Source organism: Stegodyphus dumicola, chromosome 7 (genome assembly GCF_044657685.1).
Source record: "Stegodyphus dumicola isolate Sdum_Otavi_A_Nest chromosome 7, ASM4465768v1".
NCBI lineage: Eukaryota > Metazoa > Arthropoda > Arachnida > Araneae > Eresidae > Stegodyphus > Stegodyphus dumicola.
In genome coordinates, this window is record NC_140774.1 from 165,340,238 (window position 1) to 165,361,196 (window position 20,959).

The following is a 20,959-nucleotide window of genomic DNA, read 5'->3' on the forward strand; positions in this document are numbered from 1 at the left end:
TATATTTTAACATGTTTATAAAAGAAAATATCAACTTGGTTTCTTTGAATTAAGAATTGATAAATTGTTACAATAATAATAAGGTTCGGAACAAGTGAAGTTAAAAATGATTTATCTATGTTTATATATAAAAATGTGTTATCTATGTTTATGTAGTAAATTGAGGTATGTCTATAGTAATTGAGATTTGAAAATTAGGAGAGAATGTATAAAAGTATATGTAGTTTTTTTTTTCTTCTTCTTCTTTTTCACGTTGATCGCAAACAGTTGCTAGATTTTAGTTTCCAGATTGCTGATTGATTTGTAAATAATATCAACAACAATCTTACGACGGGGGTGTGATATCTGGCGACTGTTTGGCGATCAACAGAGCATGCTTGGCGCAGGTAGCTCTTCTTCGAGAAGGGTTAATGTATTTATTAGGAGTTGCATGTTAGCCTCGGAAGAGGAAGGTAGTAGATTGTACTATGCGGTAGGAGCGACGTACTGCTCTGAGTAACTATTATATTATTATTTGAATTATATATTTAATAAATGTTTGTTTCGTCTTGCTAAATGGTGCCTTGTTAAACCACGAAGTCATCACAATGCCTTATAAGGTATACATTACTGTATACCTTATAAGGCATGCGGATTTAGAGCCCCTTTTTTAACTTTTAAAAATTTACATTTGTGTTTTTGTAATGCCCATACATACACAATGCTTATAATTAAAATAGCGTTACCCGGATTGAGAAAATAATCCCATTGGCTTATATTTTCAGGAGAGCATACGGGGAACTGATTTATCGATTTTTATAGACAGGTAGATAAATGAATGGATAGGTAGTCGATCGACTGATGGATAGAAAGTAGGTAGGTAGAGAGACAGATAGGTTTAGTTTCGATTGATTTATTTAATTATGGCAAAGTATTTACGAGAGCTATCTTCCTAAGGAGAGGGGTGTCTTCGTGGAGGAGCTCCTAAGGGTCACTGGCTCGTATACAAATTACACATGGGTAAAACCACCCAAACGCCCATGCAGCCAGCACGTTTGCAGGATTCGGACCCCGGACCGAACTACGACTGTTCAACAATTTTACCACTCGGCTGCTGGTGGGCTGGAGACAAGTAAGCAGATAGGTAGGCAGAAAATTTTCAGATAGATATATAGATGTAGCAATAATGATAGATTACGTATTGTTCAATAAATTCTGTTTCCAGCCAGAATGTTGGCAATAGGCATGAAAATGTCAATAGAAAAAAAAAAAAAAAAAGAAAAGAAAAGAAAATCTCAAATGTTTCAGATTTTAAATTACGTCCAAAGGTTCGGTTTTTTTTTTTTTTTAAAGTTTTGTGTTTTTTAAGCTTTTAAGTTACCTTTATTTATGAAAGATCATGTTCTTCGCAATTAAACCATAAAATTCAGTTCAAGAGCAATATCGCAAAATAATTTTAAATTGAGCACATTTTCAGAATTTCTGATACACGTGCTAGAGATGAAAATGATTTTTCTGTACAACGTTGCCATTGCTTGCTTAGAAATCCTTAGTTTGTTAATGAAAAATTCGTTAAAGTTTTACAAAATATGAAATCAATAATAAAACAAATTCCAAATTTCAAATTTGGGCTTCCAGATGCCCATATTCGCAGCAGGATTACGTCATTCAAAATTGGATTCTAGGTACCGTTGTATTATCACAATGTGAGAAACATACATACATGTATGCGAATTTTTCATTATTTAATTTCTTCAGATATAATACAGGACGATACTATTTATTGACAACAGTTTTAAAAGTGAAAAGAACATTCAGAGTGATTCGACGCAAACAAAACTTTAACAATAGTCCTTCAGGCACAAATACACTTTAGACTAAAAACACTGAAAACCCACTAGCAACTATAGTAATTGTTATATACTATATGTTCTTGTTTTCAAATCTGAGCACCAATAATACCACGAATTTTTTTAAGGATCTATTACTATGTTTCACGGTTAAAATTATAGAAACTTGGAAAAGATATAGTACAACACTAATACTTTAATAAATATTGAATAACAAACATGTATGTTAAAAAATAAAATAATTTCAGGCAAAATTTTAAATTTTAAAAATGTTTACATAATTGTTATACCTTAACTGACATTGTTTTTATTATTCGCGCCCCACGAAAAGCTTTTAACTCATTTGCGATTTGATGACTTGGCCAGAAATACTTTTTAAGCTATCTTTATGTAGTATAATTTTTATTCTATTCACAAATAATAATAATAATTTTTAAAACTTTTAGGGGAGAAGAAATTTTATGCGGAAATAATAAAAAAAATCTCTGAGGGATATTTATATTTTTACAGCGGTAGATACTGTTCTGTTAAATATAAAGCATACAAATGCCCATGCGCTAAAACACGAGGTGTAAGGTAGGAGCATGTGGAGTTAGTTGTCTATTGTCTTTTGCCTACCACGGAGGAAAACCAAAAAAGTAACTCAACTACTCTTTAACTCCAACTTCTTATTATTTATTTTAATTTATTAAGTTTACATGAGCACATCAGTTTGCAATTTTGACATATCCATCATAATGTTTGTGACATTTACTGTCTGACCCTGAATGAGTGAAAAAGATGTAAAATGCACACCATGTTTCACTGATTCATACGTAATATCTCAAAATAACAATGACTATAAGCAACATAAACTGCAGTTATACATATCAGAATATTTTTGCCCCTCTCATAGCTGATGCCACAGATATTCCCTCTTTCCCTACCAACAACCTATCGAGAGGACATTCGGCTCGCTCCATATTTGAAGTGCCCTCATGCAGCACAGACACTATACATTTACAAACATCCATGACATTTCCTGGATTCGAGCCTGGGCCCTTCGTCACTGAAGTCAACGACGCTAACCACTATACCGGTTGGGCAGATATATTTACGTAATTAAATACTTAAATAGGGTAGACAGAGTAGATAAATACCTAGGTAAGTAGAATAATTTGGTTGAATATTAACACTGTGTATCTTTAAAGAACATAACTGTATTGTGCGTATGTATGTTATTCTACGAGACGATTATGGCTCTGCTTTAAGTGCGTGTCACGTAAGAATGTAGCTGTTTTTACTTCCTTGTACGAAGCAAAAAGGAAGTATTGTAATCGCGAAAAGTTTCAGGCAGCATATTTCAACGAAAATACCCATTTTGACCGCTATCGAATGCAATTTAACGATGTTTTTGCGTGATATCTGTACGAAAGGACAGAATAAAAGACTCGTTTCCTCCAAAAAAATGATAAAACTGCTTTAAAATTAATTCTGAAGAGAATTTTTCGTGGCGTCTGTACGAACGTATGTACGTACGTGCGTGCGTACGTATGTATCTCGCATAACTCAAAAACGAGTAGCCTCAGAACGTTGAAATTTTGTATATAGGACTGTTATAACATGTAGATGTGCACCTCGTATTTTGGTTGCAATCGGCCGCACCAAACGTATATAAATATATTTATATATATATATATCCACTCTGTTACCCGGCTCAGTGATCTCAGTTTCTTTACTCTTATATGTTTGTAAATTGTACATTTTTTCCTTTAAAAATGATTCACTTATGTTGTTCTTATCTTCCGGTTAAGGTTTTTATAACTTTGTAAATCTCTATGCAATATGTTTAGAATTATCAACAATTTTAAAATTGTTTAAGTGCCGCTAAGCCTAATATATGTATATATATATATATATATATATATTTTTGATGGCGGCCATTGCTTGTTTACATTTGAAACAGCAGGATAATGGATTTGTTGCCAATCTAGAGAAACTTAGCTTCGCAACAACAAAGATAACGCCTTCATTTATTATTCCGAATTAAATCATGCTTAGTCCTTTCTGGAATTTTTTCGAAGAAATAAGTGTTTAAGATTTACTTCGTAATTTTTAATACAGATCTTTCGAGTTTTTATGTATTTTTGCCTTGTCGTGAAGGGAGAACTGAATTAATTGAATGAGAAATACTCAATGGTCTGTCAAAAACTGTTTCTTTTTGTTTGTTTGTTTGTTTGTTTTGTTTGCTTAATTTCTTTTATACATCGTTTTAGCTTTATTATAGTATTTGAATAGAACATGTTGCAACGATTAGATAATTCTTTAAATGATATTAATTTTGTGAATTTTGAGTTATAATATGAACGAAATATAATACTGTTACGTGAACCTAGCGCCAGATTGTCGCTATGGTAAACAAATAGAGTGAATTTTAAAAAATACATTTATTCTATTGTGGTTTATGCGCTGTCGGCGAAGTAGATTTAATTCAATCCAATACGTTTAAATGAAATGCAAGAAAAAATGCGTATAATTTAATATTCCGTACAAGGAAGTCATGTGGTGTACACATCAGATTTTTATATATATATATATTACGAAAAGACTATAGCTGTTATTAATGCGTATGATTTTTTCAAAATGCAGCGATTTTCTGAAAATTTAGATAATTTTTTTTTTTTTTAATTTAAGGTTGAAATGATTTTTTTCGCCCATGGTGTCGTTTATGAAGAAAATGAAAATCTCAGACTTTTATTATTTGAACCATCGAATAGAGCGGAAAAAATCTTTTTAAAAAGTTTTTCAAAATCTGTACATTTTTTACATTATTTTACGTAACAGAATTGTTGGAAATAAAAGAATGATTAAACACTATTGGAAAAGGATTTTTCAATTGAAAATTTCGATTGATAACAGGTCATTGAGACTAAAATGACGAAGGCGTTACGAAATAATCTTTTCTATCTATTTTTTTTTAAATTTCACTTTATGATATGAGTACTTCTTGCCGACTAAATTCTTCGGTAAATTTCAACCCATTGCTTCTAAATTGCAACCAAATCTTTCTATCTATTTTTAAATCCTGATTGCGTTAAACTCTGCTCCGCATAAGAATGAAGAAATTATAACGGACCTTTAAATAGAATGGAAAATTGAGTACATGTTTTAGAATAAAGTTTTCCTGGAGCGAATCTTATGTTACTTCTGGGAACAAGAAGATGAGGAATGAGGACATATTTACTTTCCTAGTTTTGCTTTTAAAGGTCAAAAGCGAATCGTCTGCAAAGGAAATGAGTTGTTTATTTATTATATTTTTTTTCAGTTTAGCATTTTTGAAATACTTATTTATTGCTTCCAATAACAATAATCTTTTTTAATTGTTTGTTGCGAACATTTTATAAACTAGAAATGCTAAAAAGTATCTGTGATATTACTTCAAATCTAAAATATACCTTTGGGGGAAACTACATTCATTAATGAAATTTAAAGTTTGATTTCTATTCCTTCATCTATAGTGTCTCACAAAAATGATGGGACACTTGTGCTTTACAAAAGGAAACTGTAATAAAATAAATTAAAAAAACATATGAAAATATTTTGTGGGTATGTTTCATACTTAAACTTAGTAACAATTATTACATAACATACATTTTCTCAAAATATTAAAATATTAATTTAATAAAAATACAATTGTTCAGAACTGAGCAAAAAATGGCTCACATAAGTGATGGATAACCATTAGATACTACAATAAAAATATTTTGGGGGTTTTTATTTTTACTCAAAAGCAATTGGCAATAATTTATAAATCGTCTGCAGTATTTCTCTCGAGTTTGTTTTGGAATTTTTGTGCTTTTTTAGCTCTGTGCAGCCATGAATGCTAAACGAAAAGAAACTTTGCCTGAAGTTCGAAAATTAGTTATTAATTTGCGTATTGACCGTAGAAAATCTATTAGACCAACTGCAGAAACAGTTAACTTGAGTTATTCAACAGTTTTCAATATCATTAAATGATATAAAAATGATTAAATGATATAAAAAGAATCACATGATTCAGGATAAAAGAAGACCTGGCCGACAATCAAAGCTATCCAATGGAATAAAGCGAATTATCGTTCGAAATATTAAAAAAAATCCAAGAATGAGTACTCCTAAAGTTGCTGCTGATTTACAAGCATTATATGGAGTAATTATTAATCCTGAGACTATTAGAAGAGTAATTCGATCCGCTGGATATCGCGGTAGAGCAGCCAGGAAAAAATTCTTCGTAAGTGAAAAGAATAGAAAACTCAGACTGGCTTTCGCAAAATCCAGAAAAAATAAGAATTCTGATTACTGAAATGAAGTTGTATTTGCTGATGAGAGTAAATTTAACATATTTGGTGCTGACGGTAGAATCTTGGTGTGGAGAAAACCCAGGGAAGAATTTCGCAAACAGAACTTGGTGCCAACAGTAAAACATGGTGGAGGAGGAGTTATGGTATGGGGGTGTATGTCGTCTGCTGGAGTTGGTAATCTTGTTTTTATTGACAGTATAATGAATCAGTACAAGTATATTGATATTTTAAACCAAAATTTGAAATCTTCAGCACGAAAATTGAACTTTCATAACGATTTTAAATTCTGCCAGGACAACTACCCCAAGCACACTGCTTTGAACGTTAGACTCTAGCTGCTGTACAACTGTCTTGAAATAATAAAAACACCACCGCAATCTTCAGACTTAAATCCCATAGAGAATATTTCGCAAGAATTGGAATCAAGAATTCGCAAACACACCATTTCTTCAAAACAACAATTAAAATCGGTGCTTCAAGAAGAATGGGGTAAAATCACTCCAGAAATCACAAAAAAAAAAAAAATTAGTCGAATCCATCCCAAGAAGATTAAATCATGTTTTAAAAGTAAAAGGAAATCCAACAAAATATTAAAACCTTTTAAAAAGTAAAACTTTTGGATAAATATTTGTTGGAAAAGTAAGTGTCCCATCACTTATGTGAGCCATTTTTTGCTCCGTTCTAAACAATTGTATTTTTATTTAATTAATATTTTAATATTTTGAGAAAATGTATATTATGTAATGTATATGTATATTATGTAATGTATATGTAATTATAAATGTATATTATGTAAAATCACTCCAGAAATCAAAAAACAAAAAACAAAAAAAAAAGTCGAATCCATCCCAAGAACATTAAATTATGTTTTAAAAGTAAAAGGAAATCCAACAAAATATTAAAACCTTTTAAAAAGTAAAATTCTTTGATAAATATTTGATGGAAAAGTAAATGTCCCATCACTGTATTTTTATTAAATTAATATTTTAATATTTTGAGAAAATGTATGTTATGTAATAATTGTTACTAAATTTAAGTATGAAATACACCCACAAAAAATTTTTACATGTTTTTTTAATTTATTTTACTACAGTTTCCTTTTGTAAAGCACAAGTGTCCCATCACTTTTGTGAGACACTGTATACAATTACAATTTTGTCCGGAATTCAAAAGCAATATTTAAGAACATAAATATACGAAAATAAACTTTCGGTGTTAAAGTAGATACTGGCGTTAAGGAGCTGTCATAGATCTTCTTTACTGAAAGATATTTTCCACATCAACTTACTGCAAAACTACAGACACAAGGGGCAATGGACATCAGGTGTGTGGGGACAATCCAGCGTGGAGTTAAAATTCCACTTTATTTCTTAAAATTTCGGTCTGCAATAATTAACTTAAGATTTGCTAAAAAGCTTTCTGCGTTATGTAAGTGCATGCGTCATAAGAGTTATATAAAAATCTTATGACAGACATTCATTTTGAAATGGGAAAGTTCAAAGATATTTATTAATAAACACTTACTATTTTCAGAAGGGAAATAAATAAAATAAAAAGTAGGCTTATGAGGCTAATCAAAATTAAAATTAGAATATTATCTTACCAATTCTTTATCTTACAAATATACATCATAGACTCCAATTAAACGAGGACAACGTGCACAGTTTATCCAAAACCACAGTCAATCCGGCAGCAGGTAAGAAAAAACTCAGAAAAGAGAAATTATTTATATTATAATCAATAGAAACAAAAGACACTTAAAATTTCTCTGTATGTTTAAGCAGTTTAATTTGCCGAATGAGGTAATTTAGTTACGTAAATTAAATCAGTATTCAAAACAAGAAGAATCCCTTTCAAGACACAAAGAACAATGTTTTTGTTTACATTACTGTTGTATTTTGATAGGAATCAATAATAAATAGCAAATTAATGTCTGTTTATTTTATTTAGTTTTATAATTTATAATTTAATAATTTATTTTTAACGGATAATTTGGCAATGTTATGATTAATAATGTTCTTGCATTGCACATTATATCTCTGATAATTAATAATGAAGCATCTGTATGTATGTACGTATGTGTGTATGTAAGAATGTTCCTCGCACTGTGAAAAAACGACAGATGTTCAACCATCAAATTTTGAACACATGTAGAAACATCCATCGAAACATGTGCACCGCCACGCCCGAATTTTGAATCTGAAAATATTTTTCATTCGCATTTTGCGCGAAATCTGTGCAGTTTTGATTCACAAATTCAGCGATTTAAAAGCAATTTTTTTGCCACTAGGTTAAGCGTAAGATATTTTTTATTTCAATTTAACCGGAGACTTAAGTGACTTAAACGAAATGCGTTGCCGCTCGGCGAAACGCAATATATTTGTCTTTCAAATGTCTCACAAACTTAGCTGTTTAAAAGAAATGTGTGCCGCTGGCCGAGATAAAATAATTTTACCTTCGATGCACCAGCGAGAGAGCGAAAGATACTTAATTTTTCTTTCGAATTTTTCTCTCTATTTGATTAACAAACTAAGCGATTTAAAAGCAATAAATGCGGTTGTTCATCCCTATTATTAGCTGGAGTCAAGAAATTAAACTATCTAGACTCATTTAACATGAATATATATTTTTTCTTTTTTATAATAACTACTTTACGCTTAGCTGGCCGCGCAAGCGGTTAAGTATAATTGAAGTACATCCTGTTATTGGTAAAATTTAGTTCTTTAATATTGTAGCAACATCTGCTGTCGTTGCTGCTATCCTCTGTAAATTCTTTTTCTATTTTCTGGCAGAAATTTTTCTTTATCTTGATGGTGTCCTGTCATTCCACAATAAACAAGCTTAGCATTTTTTGGACGAGGCCAGGTTAATTCACCGCTAAACACGGCTAACAGTTTCCAGGTTCGGTTTTGGCGAACGGGTTGGTTGCAAAGGGCTTTCACAGATATACACGTATGTTATAAGAACACAGTTTGTTTCCTTAGAAAGTCCTTCACGCAGGCGTCATTCCTAAAACAGACAACTCTAGCGTACTTTGCTGTAATCAAGTGTAATCTTTTAAGCAGAAAAGAGGATAAAATTATCTAAAGCTTTATGTAAACTGATATGAATGGAACATGAAAGAGAAAAGAACCCATTACTTTGAAAAAGTAATGGGTTCAAAGTAGTGTATGTGGTTCAAACAGATGTATATGTTGAAATCAATGCATTATAATGCCAGTTCTGCGTTGGAGGAAGCCCGCGTGTCGTAGATGCGTACAAGTCACAGATAAATTCAATTTAACTTGCGTGTCAGATATTGTTTAAAGCATTTTTGATTTTCTATGATTACATTATGTTGTATGCCGCACAGATGGTACAGTGGTTAGAGAAGCCGAGTGGGATAACAAAGGGCCCGGGTTCGGATGCCGGCGAAGGCGTGGATATAAGCTGTCTGTCCCCTCATAGGAGGTAACGGTGGTCGCCTATTATGTGCCTCCATAATAAATTGACCGCCACTTCTGACCATAGTAGTGGTGAAAACCTAAATATGGTTAAGCCCGTTACTGTTACAAGACTTTGGAAAATAACATCAACGAATTTATAGTTAAAGCAAGTTATCAACTGAATTTACCCATAGATACCTTCTTAAAATGGAAAGCTAAAATTCTTCAACGCATATTCACAGAAATCAGTCACCTCAAATTTAAAAGTACACTGAATTGGTCGTAACTTACATCAGATATTAGTAAATTAAAACAGCTTTTTACTATTACAAAAATAGATAAAGCAACTAATAACTTTAGCATTATATGAAAACAATTCTACACTGAGATTATTCATAAAGAACTTCTCAACGCAACTACTTATCAATCAGCCAACCTTACAGAAACATCTATAATAAACAGGATTAAAACTTTTCATAAGAAACTCAATATTACTTTAAATGCAAACTACAACAGATTTACTAATCTTTATGCGATTCCCAAATTCCATAAAACACCATTAAAATTTAGATTTATAGCTAATGGAACTAATAATTACAAGAAAAATATAGACTATTATTTTTCAATTCAACTTAATAAAATCTGTAAATTTATTTTCAATGATTGTAACACTAATCATAACTATTGCTGGATCATTCATAATAACACTCCTGTCATTAATACCATTCATACCATTAACATCCCAAACATTAACTGCTATGATTTTGAAAACTTATATACCTCACTTCCTCTAGAAGAAATCTATACCAGTCTACTTGATCTACCAAAACTTTTCCCTAATATACTCAATATCATGACTCTTGACAAATGGAAAACCTACCTAAAATGCACACTATTTCATAACTACATCAAGTTTCAAAATCAACTTTTTAAACAAGTCAGAGGATTACCAATGGGCTTACATTCCAGCACCTCGATCTGTAATATCTTTTTATTTGTCAAAGAATTTAACTTCCAAAAAAATCTACAACCACAAGAGTTAAATTACTACAAACACACCTACAGATATATTGATGACCTTATTACAATTAATAATTTTGGTAAAATTGAAAACTCCGACATTTATCCGAATTGTCTTAAACTTAATAAAACTAATAATTCACAAAATAGCATAGACTTTCTAGATCTTCAAATCATTAACTACAAAAAAATTTTACTTTTTGACAAAACAAGAAACTTCAATTTCAATACTAACAAATTAATAAATTGGAACTCCAACATATCCAAAAAAGTAATTAATAATACTATAATTAATCAAATACAACGAATTAAAACTATATGCACAGATACAATAGATTTACAACGCGAAATTTTGATCGTTATCAAAATTCTCAAAAATAATCTAATTCCCTTTCAATTTATCAACCATTGCCTTAAAAGAGCAGGCGTTAAATACTCAGTCTAAATCATTTAACTGATAGGGATATGATAATTTATTCCTAAACCTGAGAAGGCGGTATAAGTTGGATGACTGTCAGTTGAAAGTGTAATTACTCAATTGTATATATTGTAAAAAGCTAATTGTCTTCAGACATATACTATTACTATACTGTTACTAAAAAAATGGGCCTATTTCCTGCCTTTAGACTGTCTATTAGCTCTTGGACAGCGAAAATGCCTTTTTCCTTTCTTAAATTCTTAATCATTGCGACAAGACAATTAGCCAGAAATTAATTAATTTCCATTCACTAGTATTTTCAAAAAAATCTTAACAGACGGTCTCTCTCAGATAAGAACTCCACAAAATACATCCCTCAAGAATTCCAAGTCCCACCCACTACCATAAATTACTTCACCCAAGTCTTACCGACTGATATTATTCAAAGCCCCTACTGCCGCTAAGAATTTTCGGACACCCTACACTTCTGAGTCAGACACGGAGAGAACACTTTGCCAACTCCCCCACTAGAAAGAATGTAAGTTACTTAATACCTTTCTGGCCTTTATATCTTCATGTACATGCACTGATCTTATTTATATTATTTTCTATATTATTTTTATATTATTTTTATGTTTTCTTTGATTTGTTTTTACAAAGTTTGCATTATTTATCTTTTTTATAATCTTCTATGTTTATTTCAACTTTACTTTGAATTCGATTTCATAATGACAATTTCCAATGTTTAATTTCTACAAATAATATAGTATTCAAATACATAAAGATGATAGTGTCGGGGACGGTTACTCGAGTTTTACAGGATTTCTCTACAGTAATTGATTTTTACTCCAAATTGAATTGACTAAAATGCTTCATGAGAATAAGTTCTTTGAGTAGCAACTATTCGCGGAAATATTTGGCCTGACTAGAATTGCCGGTTTGGCATTAACTTATAACTCGAGTAAAGACGAAACACTTTCATATTTACGTATTTTTATCAATTATTGTTCATTGAACGGGAGTTGGTTTGTTCCCCTTGAAAAGTCAACTAATTTCCGATCAATGACAATAATTACATGTTTTAATTTTTCCTTTTACTATTGAAATATTATTCTTCGTGATGATTTAACTCCAGTCCCCGTTAAAAAATTATTAACATTTTGCTTTCAAATTACTTCAAAACATCTTTCAAAATATAACTTACCAGTATGGATTCTACTTTAATTAAACTTAGGAGATAATATAATCAATTAATCAATACTGTTTAGGAAATAAATTATTATTAACTAACTTTGCAGCAATTGCGCAAGAAATAATAACTTGTATTCGCACTAAATGGATTTAAGTTCATACAACATTATATATATAACGTCCGAAAGGTCTCAGATTTTAAATTACGTCCAAAGGGGCGTTTTTTTAACGTTTTGTGTGTTACCTTTATTTATAAAATATCATGTTCTTTGCACTTAAACCATAAAATTCTGTTCAATAGCAATGTCGCAAAATAGTTTTAAAATGAGCATATCTTTAGAATTTCCGATACACAGTTTCGCGCGCTAAGGGTTTTTTAGATAAAAAGGATAAAAAGGGTTTTTTCCGCCCCGTAGAGCGTTTCCATTGCTCGCTTTGAAATCCTTCAGTTTGTTAATGAAAAATTCGTTAACGTTTTAGAAAATAGGAAATCAATAATAAAACAAATTCCAAATTTGGCCTTCCACATCCCCATATTCGTAGGAGGATTACCTCATTCGAAATTCCAAGGCTCTATGTGCGGCTGTTTTATCACAATGCGAGAAATATACACACATTTATGCAGACTTTTCATTATTTAATTTCTTCAAATATAATGCAGGATTCTAACATTTGGTGGCAACAGTTTGAAAAGTGAAACGAACATTTATAGCGAACCAACGCAAAATCGCAAGACGAAAACAACACTCCTTCAGGGACAAAGCCCCTTTGGACTAAAAAGAGAGGGGAAAAAAATCTGAAAAGTTTCAGGTTTTAAATTACGTCCAAAGGGGCGTTTTTTTAACATTTTGTGTCTTACATTTATTTATTAAATATCACGTTCTTCGCACTTAAACCATAAAACTCAGTGCAACAGCAATATCGCAAGATACTTTTAAAATGAACACATCTTTAGAACTTCCGATACAAAGACTCACGCGCTGGAGATAAAAAAAAAAAAGTTTTTTTTTTTTTTTTTTTTTTTTTTTTTTTTTTTTTTTTTTTTGGTACAACGTTGCCATTGCTCGCTTTGAAATCCTTTAGTTTGTCAATCAAAAATTCGTTAAAGTTTTACAAAATAGAAAATAATAAAACCAATTTCAAATTTCATCTTCTACATGCCCATATTCGTAGGAGGATTAAGTCATTCAAAATTCCAAGGCTCTATGTACCGTTGTTTTATCACAATGCGAGAAATATACATACATTTATGCAGATTTTTCATTAATTAATTTCTTTAAACATAACACAGGGTGATAATGCTTTGTGGCAACAGTTTGAAAAGTGATTCGCCGTTTGAAGTGAATCGACGCAAAATCGCAAAACGAAAACAAGTCCTTCAGGGACAAAGCCCCTTTGGACTAAGAAAAAGAAAGAAAAAAAGTACTGAAAGCTTTTATATTGTGCCCAAGGGAGCGTTTTTCAACGTTCTGTGTGGTATTTATTTATTAAATTTCATGTTCTTCGCACATAAACCACGTAAAATTCATTTCAACAGCAATATCGCAAAATACTTAAAAACAACATATCTTTAGAGTTTCCGTTAAAGTCTCGCGAGCTGGAGAGAATTTTTTTTTCCGGCACAGTGTTGCCATAAAACACTTTGAAATCGTTGAGTTTGTTAATCAAAAATTCGTTGAAGGTGTACAAAATGTGAAATAGATAATAAAACAAATTCGTTATTTAAAACCTGGACTTCCAGATGCCCTTTTTCGGGTGGAGGATTACGTTATTCAAAATTTGATGGCTCTAGGTACCGTCGCTTTTTCACAATGCGAAAAACATGCATACATCCATCCAAATTCTTCATTATTTAATTTCTTTAAATATAATGCAAGGCGACAATATTTGGTCGCAACAATTTGAAAAGTGATTCAGCCTTTAACAATGATTCAACGCAAAATCCCGTTTCGAGAGTAATAGTCCTTCTTTGGGGTAAATATGTTATATATACAGATATTAGTTTTTTAAACTGCGATTATTTTAATTACTGATAAATATATGTGCATGGTTAAAACACCTCACAGGCACATTGCGAATTGTTACGTCTCACTCCACTTGCAAACGATGAAGGTTAAAGGTTCATTTATTGCACTGAAATTAAAAGCTTGACTTCGTCTAAAATAAAATATCTTTCGACAAAGTCGGTATGAAGAACCTTCCCAACACACGGCTTACAACTGATCGTCATCTTTCTCTAACTATAGTAACTACTTGTGCAGGTTTAATTTCCAATTCTTTTTATTCAGAACCGCCAATAATTGCATGACAAACGATCGTAATCACCTGAACACAGACGGAAAATAATTGGATCATGTTTTTTTGAAAGCCTGAGGGCACTAAAAAAGAAATCCATCTCTCTCGGCACGTCTTGGTGAACCATTAATGATTTCCTTTCAAATGAGCCGCAGATGGAAAAAAAGAGTGGGTCATATTTTTCTCCACGAAAATTCAACAGGCGAACTATTAAACTAGATTTATCATTAGCTAGAGTTCGCTGCGAGAAATCAGATAAACAAGCGTGGATACCTTTTGTAAAGAAGTGCAAAAAGTAAAAGTTAGAGAGTTAATTGGGTGCACTTACGTTTTTAGTTGATTATGTCAAATTATTATACAGCAAATATGATGATTTGTGTTATAAATGGCTAATCGTCCAATAAGTTAAAACTACTGAACAAATTTAAAATATCATACACTTTCTTGTATAAGAATGTTCAGCAATTTGTTTTGCTCCTGATGTCTGAGAGCCCGTACTCACTCGCCTTCACTTTGACCATTAACATCATGATCACCCGTCTCGTAAATATTACCATCTTCAGTTCCAGCCACAGCATTGATCGACAAAAGGAACAATTTTAGTTCAAAACTAGCAGAAAATACTCTTTTTTTTTAGTCCAAAGGGATTTGAATCCCGAAGGACTATTAGTTTCGTTTTGGCATTTTGCGTCGGACTCATAAATGTCGGTTCACTTTTCAAACTGTTGCCACAAAATGTTAGAGTCCTGCATTATATTTGAAGAAATTAAATAATGAAAAATCTGCATAAATGTATGTATATTTCTCGTATTGTGATAAAACAACGGTACATAGAGTCATCGAATTTTGAATAACGTAATCCTCCAACGAATATGAGCATGTGGAAGACCAAATTTGAAATTTGAAATTTGTTTTATGATCGATTTCCTATTTTTAAAACTTTGACGAATTTTTGATTAACAAACTCAAGGATTTCAAAGCGAGCAATGGCAACGTTGTGCAGAAAAAACATTTTTATCTCCAGCGCGTGAGTCTCTGTATCGTAAATTCTAAAGATATGCTCGTTTTAAAACTATTTTGCGATATTGCTGTTGCACTGGATCTTATGGTTTAAGTGCGAGGAACATGATATTTAATAAAGAAAGGTAACACACAAAATGTTAAAAAACGCCCCTTTGGACGTAATTTAAAATCTGAAACATTTCAGATTTTGTTTTTTTTATTTTTTTTTTAATCACATTTCAGTATACAACAGAAAAAGAATTATATTTTACTTATAAAAACGAAAGCGTAACAAAAGCTCCCTGAAGATAACGTTTTTGGGTTGCTTGAGAAGGATGTTGCTATTACTGTAGTGTCTCATCTCACTTGTCTCACAATAACATCAGGTCAAGCCCATGAAATTCGTCGTAGCAAAGAGTGCAAGACTGCTGTTGTAGGCCCGTACAGGTGACAGTACGACTCAGTTCTCCCTCACCAATTTTGAAAGAGAGCTCCGTGAGTCTCTCACACTCTTGACAGGACCTTTGGCTCGCCATATATTTAGAGTGCCTCCATGCCGTACAGATACTTTACAAACATCTATACCTGCTCCGGGATTCGAACCTGGGCCCTTCGGTACAGCAGTCAGCGTCGCTAAGCCCTATTCCAATTGGACGGCGCTTAGGAAGGTTTACTACAACTAAAAACAAAATTGAATCTCTCGCTAAAGCTTCAGATGATGTGCATGCCTCAAAAAGAGAAGCTGTTGGCGCCAAAAGTGTTTTTTTAATTTGGCAATGCTCTCATTCTTATTTTCCGAATGAAGGCTGAAGGTAAATTGGTAATGCTCGACAGCTTTTCCAATAGGTTGTCAAAGTTAGACGATAGGTACAGTGGTTAGCGTTGCTGATTGTCGTATCATTGGGCCTGAGTTCGAATCCCGGCTTAAATATTTGCAACACTTTTCGAAATAAAGCATTTTTAGCTCCAACGCCCGAGACTGTTGCCACTCAGAAAAATGAGAGCAAAAATTAGTGTTTTCAAAGTTTTTAGTTCAAAGAGGCTTTGTCCCTGAAGGAGTGTTGTTTTCGTCTTGCGATTTTGCGTTGGTTCACTATAAATGTCCGTTTTACTTTTTAAACTGTTGCCACCAAATGTTAGAGTCCTGCATTATATTTAAAGAAATTAAATAATGAAAAATCTGCATACATGTATATCTATTTCTCGCATTATGATAAAACAACGGTACATAGAGCCATCGAATTTTGAATGACGTAATCCTCCTACGAATATGGGCATGTGGAAGACCAAATTTGGAATTTGTTTTATTATCGATTTCCTATTTTCTAAAACTGTAACGAATTTTTCATTAACAAACTCAAGGATTTCAAAGCGAGCAATGGCAACACTCTACGGGTGGGGGAACCCTTTTTATCTTCAGCGCGTGGAACTGTGTATCGGAAATTCTAAAGATATGCTCATTTTTAAATTATTTTGCGACATTGCTATTGAGCAGAATTGTATGGTTTCAGTGCAAAGAACATGATATTTAATAAATAAAGGTAACACACAAAACATTAAAAAAACGCTCCTTTGAACGTAATTTAAAATCTGAAAACTTTCAGTTTTTTTTTTTTTTTTTTTTAAATTAATATCTCGGCTGATTAAAGTCGTAGGAAGATGAGAACAGTCGAAATAGCTTCCCACGAATATTTGGAATCCGGAATAATGTATTTAATGTTTGACAATGCTATTTTTATTTCATTTTAAAACTTCGAAATTTTTTTTTAACTTACTAGCATTTGAAAGCGAGCAGTGGCAACACTTCTCGAACTAAAGCAGATTTTTATCTGCAGCGTGAGAGATTGTTGCCACTCGGAAAAATGAGGACGAGAATTAGCGTTTTCAACGTTTTTAATTAATATCCTGAAAATTAAATGTCTTCGTTTTAATTAATATTAATTTTAGCTTTTTTTTTTTTTTTTTTTTAACTGTACGTCGACTTTTTCCAGGAAACAGAAAAGAACTGTAGAAAGTTTGGTGACGATAGCTATAGTAGTGACTGAGTTAATCACGAACAAACACACATTTTTCTTTATATATATATATATATATATATATATATATACAGATAGATAGATAGATTTATTAACCGAGACGGGTAAATGATGCCTAACTACAGTTTTATTTCCCGTGTTGTTCCGTGTTATATCCATTAACTAAGTACTGAATTCACGTAGAATCAATGTTCTAGAAAGTCTGCGTTATTTTCTTTTTCAGCTCAAAATAAACTCTGGATACCAGTCCTTTAAATTAATTTAAACAGCCTTGCAGTCGTTACGTCTGTCTAGCATTTTCTGAGAATTTGAAACACGCTCCATTTGTTACCTAACTGATGGAAGTTGGAGTGATTACTTGTGTAAATGAAGCAGTTGGTTCTCATAAAACAGACGGCGGGCTTTTTTATTCGCATTTTGCTTGTGGTTTCTCATTCTCTGTCTATTTATAAAATTATTCTTTGTGAGTAATACCCGACCTAATTTAGTTTACAATGATTTCCGAAAGAAATGAAGCTTATATACATTTCAATGTTTTCATTTAAATAATAGGCAAATAACTATTTAAATGGAGCATAGCAGTCACTGTGGGTTCAAGATCTTCTCCCACAATATAGTTTCTTTTGCTTTTAACAATTTAAAGTTTTTATATTTAGTTATAACAAAATAATACTGTTACGAATTTTGTAGATAGATAGGTAATTTTAGTGCAATTACATGTGAAATTGCTGTATTTTTCTCTGTAATGTAACAGGAAAAACCGAGAGACAGAAGCTATGCCGGAAAAGAAAGAATACAAGTGCGCGTGGTATTTAACATTGAGTAAATGGTTATTTCGGTAATTTGGCCAGATATCGCCAAGCAGCAGAACGGTTTTGGCTACTTATTTCTGTCTAATTAATTTGACAACGGTTTTGTCGATTTTACGCCAAATTTGGTGGCAGTTTCTTATAGCTTTTTATCTTGCTGTATAGTCAAAATAGTAACTAGTCGCCAAACTTGGCGACCATGTGGCTACATTTTTGTCCGGTCCCTGTATCACCGTAATAGGTGTTGTAATTCAGTGCTCCGCAACCTTTTCTCACCTGCGACGCACAAAAAATCTTTCTGGAATTTCGTGGCACACCAAAGAGTTCCGTGTTATCAAGGAAGTGCCGAAAAAATTCAAATGCTGACACACTTACAATCACACACACAACCACACAACAGTGAAATATATAAAAACATTTAAAATAGACATTATTAAGGAAAAAAATTGTCATTGTGTATTAAATACGTGATAAAAAATTGCAAAATGTCAAATACATGTATTTGATTGCGGCACACCTATATCCTACTCATGGCACACCAGTGTGCCCCGGCACACCGGTTGCGGAGCACTATTGTAATTGAATAAATTTAATTGATCACTGTAAGCGTAATTCGACCCACATATGGCCTTCCAGTAATTTCAAGAAGCAGAAAGTACTAGAAATATCTCGGCGGCCGGGTGAAAACTACATAAAACCAGTAAGAACATCCGCTCTCAGTTATTGTTGTTGTTAACTATTAGTTCTGCGTGAGTTCCGAGAATAGTTTCGCTCTTTATTTGCGCTTACCATTCCGTTGTTTTTAACGTTCTTCGCATTCCGTTGTCTTTAACTTTTGAAGGTGATATTGTGAAGAGTTGTGTGACTATTTTTGTGAAAAGTTCCAGATATCTGAAGTGTTTATTTTGGTAAACTAAATTTTATTAATAAAATTATATTAGTTTGTGTGCATTCAATCTATTGCGAACTCGTACGCAGCAACAATATCATTACATTCATATTTTTGTTTGCTACAGGTTCGTGGGGATTTTTGTAAAACGCTGAGCCTTGGTGAACGTGAAGACCTAAGAATATTAAGCCCAAGAAGGTGAAGACTTGGAGTTTTATTGAAATAGAAAGCAGGGATTATCCGCCGGGATTCAAACGCCGGACTGGGCTATCAGTGTTCAGCGATTTTTCCTTTCGGTGGTTGGTGGGCTCGGTCTCCATATTTCAGAAGTGGGATAGAAAATTTTAGCAATTGGAAGAGCGAGACGATTTTATACCCAAGTAGCACAGCAACGTCGTAACGATGTTTCAAACTCGTCGCGGATGATGTTGCAGCAAAAACGTTGCAATATGTCGTCTTTAAGCTGTCCAGATTACGCGAAACTCCACTGTTTTGCAACCGTTGCAAAGACGTCTTTATTACGTCTTTGCAGATGAGGTTTTTGTTGGCTAGACATCGTTATTGCGTCTTTCTCGGATTATATTTCGGTTGTGAAAGCATCGTATCACGACGTCTTAACGACGAACAGAATTTCACCTTTTTGCAACAGTTGTGAAAACGTCGTTATTATGTCCTTGCGTTACACATTGATTTATGCAGAAATATAAGCTTTAAAATTTATTTTTCTTCTTTTTTAAAATTTTGCATTCCTTGTATTTTTTTAAAGTTCAAATATTTTATCATTTCCTGAAGACCAGAAGATAATACAATTTTTTCTCTTTAGACTAAATATGCATAATTAATAATAGCCTTAATTATTTTCAGTACTTTAAACTATATTTTTTAAATAACTTAAATCCTAAGTTACGATTATTTAAAATTTCATTATTTTTTTCTTGAGAGTAATTATGAAAGTGGATATTATAAATATGCAACAATAATAGTAGGTGTTTAAGTAAATAAAACTCAATCAGACATAAATAAAAGTAAAGATATATATGTGGGTAAAAAAAAAGCGTTTCTGATTATAACAACATTATCACATTTAAGACACAATAACACGCCGAACAAAATACCATATTTGCGGTTTTGCAGCTGAGGATGGAGGTTCGGTAAAACCATCGAAACTAGTCCTGTGAAAATTTTGAAAATATAACGCTGATTTTTGTTGTTTGACTTCTGAATTGGTATTATCACATTTGTGTCTGTTAAATCTCAGAGACATTGAAAATTGCCCTGATCGTGATAAATTAAGAAGCGGTTCTTAAACTAGTATTTTACCTGAACTCAAGTATAAATTTATTCGCGTTTCATAGTAAAAAATATAACCATTAACATCTATATCTCCAAGATATGCAAATGAAAGATTGTATAAAGTAGTTAATAAATGTGATCAAAAATACACCTAAATCTAGTAACAAAAAGAAACTTCTCATATTCATATCTAAAATGAAATAATAGCCTAACAAACAACATAATTCTGAGCACCAATTTTTCACTATGAATACAATAATCGATTAATATGAATGATATACGATATAACACTTAGGACGTTAAGCAAAACGCTAATCCGTGTATCCAAATATTGCACCACTGGAACCACTGAAGATTGGAGAACACCACCATATAATTTTAATCACCGGAAACACATAAAACACTAAAACAGAACACTGGACGATTGCAACAG

General features: G+C 32.2%; 1 long non-coding RNA gene across 1 annotated transcript in view; it reads left to right on the forward strand.

The window, feature by feature from the left end:
* Positions 1 to 764: 764 nt before the first annotated feature.
* LOC118183033 (uncharacterized) overlaps positions 765 to 20,959 on the forward strand; it is a 64,289-nt gene continuing 44,094 nt past the window's right edge. The window contains exons 1-2 of the long non-coding RNA XR_015042243.1: positions 765 to 855; positions 937 to 1,123. This is a non-coding gene — a long non-coding RNA (uncharacterized LOC118183033). The remainder of the gene's footprint in view (positions 856 to 936; positions 1,124 to 20,959) is intronic.